Source organism: Lepidothrix coronata, unplaced genomic scaffold (assembly GCF_001604755.1).
Source record: "Lepidothrix coronata isolate B3197 unplaced genomic scaffold, Lepidothrix_coronata-1.0 Scaffold31, whole genome shotgun sequence".
NCBI classification, from domain to species: domain Eukaryota; kingdom Metazoa; phylum Chordata; class Aves; order Passeriformes; family Pipridae; genus Lepidothrix; species Lepidothrix coronata.
Window position 1 is genome coordinate 4,992,117 of NW_016690211.1, and position 5,864 is coordinate 4,997,980.

Sequence of the window (5,864 nt, forward strand, 5' to 3'; positions counted from 1 at the left end):
CAATCTGTAGTAATTGCAGACGCTGACCTAACAAGCTGAAAATATAACACGCTAACAAATGAAGTGTTAGTCATAAAAAGTTGTCTATGCTCATCTGTTAGAGTAGTAAGGCTCCATGGACTGTTATTTTTAAACACCTGAATACTCAAAGAGTCATCCTATAGCTTAAAAACAAGAGGAATCCCTGCAATATTATACACCTATTCAGATTCCATGCATTCTTTGACAAATTGTCTTTACCGATGCAGGATTGATCTTTTATGGGTCTGCTTATATGAAGTTTGCTAAACTTCAGCCATACTTGATGACTGTGGCTGCATAAGCCCCACCTTTGGCATTGCAGATCTTGTACCCACCTGCAGGAACAACCAACCTATTAGGCACTGGCCCACCAGCATACTCCACAAAAATGGATTTGTAGGTGCCCATTAACCATGAAACAAACACCAGATTTGTGATCTCAGGGGAGCTAACTCTTACTTGACTTTTGTCCAATATTCAAAATTTTCATGCCAATTTGACTACTTGAATCTCAGTATCTTGAGCAGAATATTTTCTGCATCCTTCCAGCATGCAAGGGGACATACCCATTTGATGTAAAAGCATTCAAACAAAGAACTTTGTCACCACAGTTATAATTTAATTTAAATCAATTGCAAAGCTTCACAGAGAAAACCACTCTCTTCTAATAAATACAGTAGACTAACACTAAAATGGTTTTTGTTGTGTAAGACGTACTGCCACAGGTATTAGAGGATAGCACTGACATTTCACAAAGCAATTCTCCTTTATGTTACTTCATTGCAACTTGATAAAAAAGTACTTCACCGTCCCAGTTTAAAATGTATTCCTCTGATAATTATGTTTCTTTGTCAAGCAATGTGACCACTCACCCATGCTAAGAGTAACTGAAGCTGTGATCAACCTCTGTGCTGTTGAAATACAGTATCATGTGCAGCCTCTAAGGCATTTCACCCAATATCACTATCTAATCCTTACCCAAATCAATACTTAGTTATTACTATTTTACCAGCATTTCTGTAAAGGATAGAGCTATAATGGAAAAAAAAGAGCCCATATGTAAAAATTAAAAACACATTTGATATAACAGGGTGGAAGGTTTAATATAGATTCCACTCCTGTTAATGCCAGAGTTAAATTTGTATCAGAGCTATCAAAGCTATCAATATGTGAAGAAGTTAATGAAACCCGTTTTTTTAATTGTTTAGCACAATGAATTGGAATGAATGAATTGACATTGAATTGGTCAGTTTCTTTTTTATAATCACAGATTTTGCATAATCACATTTTTTGTTTGCAAGAGTGTGAAATACTTATGTCAATGTATGCTTAACATTATGTTACATTAAAAAAAGACCCATGCAAAAAGGAGGGAAATAAAATTCTCAATTATTTCACACCATGCAGTCCACTTTTTCTAATTTATATGCCTGCCTTCAAAATACTTAGCTTATGTTCTAAGTTAAATGAGCAAAGCCAGATGTATTAAGACCTTACTTTACATTTAGTTCTGTGTAACTCGGAAATGAGGTCAGGCATCAGTAACTTGCTTTCTATTAATGAACATACAACTCTTCCCACTTTCTTCCATGGACATCTTATTTTCATTCTTGAAAAACAAAAAACACTTTCAGTTCCAGGAGAATATACTAAGCACTCGGAGGGTATTGGTCAGGTGTCTAAAGCAATATAATTATTTTTAAAAACTCTAGTCACTGTTATTCAAGGATTTTTTTTATCAAAGTAGCAAATACGCTGAACAACAGAGTGAATACTTCAAGGTCACAGAAAAAAGAGCTGCATGATGTATTTGCTAAAAAAGGAAATATTTGAGAGAGTTAGGGGGGAAGAACCTCCAGAGAGAATAGGAGTTAACAACAGATGGTAGATAAAGGAGGAAATAATCCATAAAACCTATCTGCATAAGCAAAACAAGAAATACTTTTTCCTGCAGAAGCCCAAAGCGTTCTTCCTACTAGACAAAACACTGGTCTTTTAGCTGTGGTGAAAAATTAACAAAACTAAACCAAACAAAACAAGCCTGACACCAAGGCACTAAGTACAACCTGAATTCAGAGCCCATCCTGCAAGCAGCACATGTTTAAAAGAAAAAGCCTGCTTTGTGCTGAACAACAGTATCTTGGAAACACACCCTCAAAGTTAGAGTCAAACAATAAAATTTTATTAGTAAGCCTTTACCCATCTCTTTGCAAAAGTGACTGATAACTGGAAAAGTTGTGGAAAGTGTCAAGTGGCTAGCAGTGATGTGAGCAGAAACAAAGATGGTGACATCAGGACCTGATCAACCAACCCTTTGCTGTGCTGCAGATTTGAGTAATAAGAAAGAAGTGTTCCCTAAACTTTCATCACAGATACTACTACTAACCAACCACTCTATGCCATTTCAATTAAGGATATCAAAATAAATTATCAAATATCTACTATTTGATAATTTAGGAAATAGAAGTTTCAGGACAATAGTAAGCGAAGTTTGAAACTCCTAGTCCTATTTTTCATTGACAGTTTAGCTAAGTATAAAGCAGTATATTTTTAATTAAATAAATGTTCTTTGGTTTTCAAAGACAGATAATATAATTTCAGGAGGCTGAAAACCTAACTCAGAGTGATCATTCCTTTATGTTTTAAGTAGCGGATTAAAAGAGCATCCACACAATGATAGGAGCACTTCCTTTTTAAGGAAAGTCCATGGCCTGAGGCAAAGAAGGGTGAGAAATTACAGGTCAGGAGGGGGAGCACAGGAGAGGGGGTGAATTGCAACTGCCTGGCTGCAACCACAGAGATACCCGGGGGGCTCTGCAGTTGCCCCTGGGGAAGGCAGTGGCACACAGCAAATATTATCCTTGTCAAGGTAGGTGGAAGACCAGGACATCTGGGGTAAAGTTGTCACAAAAATGAGATAAAGCTGGTAAGTAAAAATTACATAGGATAACCATGGAGTGGCAGAGCGTCCCTAGCTTTCCCAGGACCAATGCAGGGATACATCGAAGTGAAAGTGGATGATAAACATAGTTCAAAGGAGAAATGCGTCTCTCCTCTGTTCAGCTTTCAGTTAAAGCTTGAAGGCAGGTATGGCCTGCTCTGCCCTGTGCTGTGGTGGCCTAACCTTGAATATTGTATGCAGTTTTGGACACCACAATATAAAAAAGATGTTAAGCTATTAGAAAGCATCCAAAGGAGAGCTACAAAGATGGTGAAGGGTCTCCAGGGGAAGCCTTATAAGCAGTGGCTGAGGTCATTTGGTCTGTTTGGCCTGGAAGAGACTGAGGGGAGACCTAATTGCAGTCTACAAATTCCCTGTGAGGGGAAGAGGAGGGGCAAGCACTGATCTCTCCTCTCTGGTGACCAGTGACAGGACTCAAGGGAATGGCCTGAAGCTGTGTCAGAGGAGGTTTAGGTTGGATATTAGGAAAAGGTTCTTCACCCAGAGGGTGGTTGGGCACTGGAACGGGTTCCCCAGGGAAGTGGTCATGGCACCAAGCCTGACAGAATTCAAGGAGCATTTGGATAACACTCTCAGGCACATGGTGTGATTCTTGGGATGTCCTGCATAGGCCCAGGAGTTGGACCTGATGATCCTTGTGGGTCCCTTCCAACTCAGGATATTCTATGGCGGGATAACTGGGCTGGCAAGGATGAAAATGTCAGTGGCTTGCCAGTCACGTTGGACAACAGAAAGTCACACTCACAATATCCTCTAACACATCCTGAAATACCTTTTTGAAATAAGAAGAACCAAAGAACAGGTGATATGGTCACTAACATCAGACAATTGTCCACCTTTTCAAGCCACATCATACAGGGAAATTGGTAATAGCAAGTATACAGAGTCTGTGTAAAACAGGGCCAGATCTCCTGTCTTGCACACCTGTATGAGAACTAAATCTGTTCTCTCACAGCTCCCCATCCAAACAATGCAGCCTGGACCAAGACAAAGTCATGCAAGAATGAGCTGAAAAAGAACAACCTGGAAAAGAAACAAATTAAACCCATATGTTACATATGAAACAAGTGGTTTCATAAGCAGCTAAAAGAGTACAACTTGGTTTTCTGTAAGACACAGATTTGCGTCCTGCACTGATTCTTTATTATCTAGTACGAGGTAAACTTGTTTTTCAGAACAATGCTCAGAGATGTTGAAGTTGGACAAGAGTCAAAAGTTATTGCTAGTAGGGCACACAGGCAGGCATACACATGCAGAAAGCACCATCACACGAGCTTTGTTTTTTTCATAAAACACATTCAAAAATAATTCCTCATAGAACGTTTTTTTTAAAGCAAAACCTCACTTTTGGCATGACAATAATAAAGAAGAAAATATCACATATTTTAATGGGAGTTCACACCACATCCCTGGGACAAAAATCTAAAATCCTATTTCAGGGAGTAGGAAATTTGAAGGAAAAAAAACCACCTTGCTTTGATTTTCAAAGGCATTAAGGCATTTCTAAGGCTGAATTAATTTCTAATTCAGAATTAAATACAGGTAGTAGAGGGAGCACTGAAATTCATAACTGGTTTGGTACCCCAGAACCCAACTCTCTTAAATTAACTCATTTGAAACTCATACTATCCTTCCAGTACTATGTTAAAAAGGATTGTATAGAAAAAAAAAATGTTTAAGTAATACATGGTTCTTTTGTGACCTCAGCTGATCAACTGATAGCTATGAGTCCCTGTACAGAACCCGAGAGCTTGACTTTCATACCTCCTGTAATTAAATCTTTGGTCATATTTGGGTTCAGAGAAGAAAGCAAATTATACCTATTAATCAATATATTTTAGTCCATAAAAATCATGTCTTATTTAGTCTACAATGGTAGGAAAATCAAAAAGTGTGGTCAGAAGATAGAAATTCCTAATTTTTTTACTTGGTTACAATATTTAGAAATTTTATAGCAGTTATGTCAAAAATTGTGGGAGTCTTGGCTACAAAACTGTCTTTCCCAACTGATTGAAAAAAGTTGCTAGTTTGAGTTTCTAGGTTTCAAGGTGCAATATTTCGAGTGTTATTTGAATACTTTTACTTCATCTTTGGTATTACTTTACTGCACAGAACACTAAAACAATCTTTTCAACATAAAATAAAGCAAAATACTGGACTTTCCTGTAGCTGTACCATTAAAACCAACAGGTTCACACAACATATTTCAGTTGCAACAAGAGGTTTCTTTCCTTTTTCAAAGAAAGAACTGTTTTGACATAACAATTTGAGGAACTTTTTCAAGTTTATGCAAGACCAAAGCAATCCAAGTTTCTTGACCACTGTACCCAAATGTGGCAGTGATATGGTTTGAAGCTGGCTCCCTGACAAGTCTCCAAACCCTACCACAAGAGTTCCCCCCCACCACACACAACCTCAGGGAGAAGAGGGAGAAAAACAACCAAGAAAACCCAAAACGAGAGAGAGACAGCTAAAGTGATATATATAAATATATTTACACCTATGTTACACTTATATACAATTAAAATATATACAATTTCCCAAGGGAAAGGGAAGGGGGCAGGGAAAAGGAACAAAACCAAAATAACAGGTATATATATATATATACCAATTAGTGGCCCGAGATCTAGTAACTAAAAGAGTTAGCAAGGGAATATCTCACACTTTCCTTGGGACAACGGAGAGTCGCTCTGGACTGATCGCCGGCAACCTCCGCCTCCCAAGGTCAACAAGGCCTAACCAGGCCTCGCTCCCCAACACTCCAGACTCAACAGCAGGGAACCTGCACCTCCAAGCCACCGGAAGGGAAGAGAGCGAAGGCCTCTCCTCCTTTCTTCTTTATAGCCCGGCTTACGTAAAAATCGTAGGGAATACTGGGTAA

General features: G+C 38.5%; 1 protein-coding gene across 4 annotated transcripts in view; it reads right to left on the minus strand.

Moving 5' to 3' along the window:
* ARL15 (ADP ribosylation factor like GTPase 15) overlaps nucleotides 1–5,864 on the minus strand; it is a 223,438-nt gene that overhangs the window by 50,533 nt on the left and 167,041 nt on the right. The gene's annotated exons all lie outside the window — the stretch shown is intronic.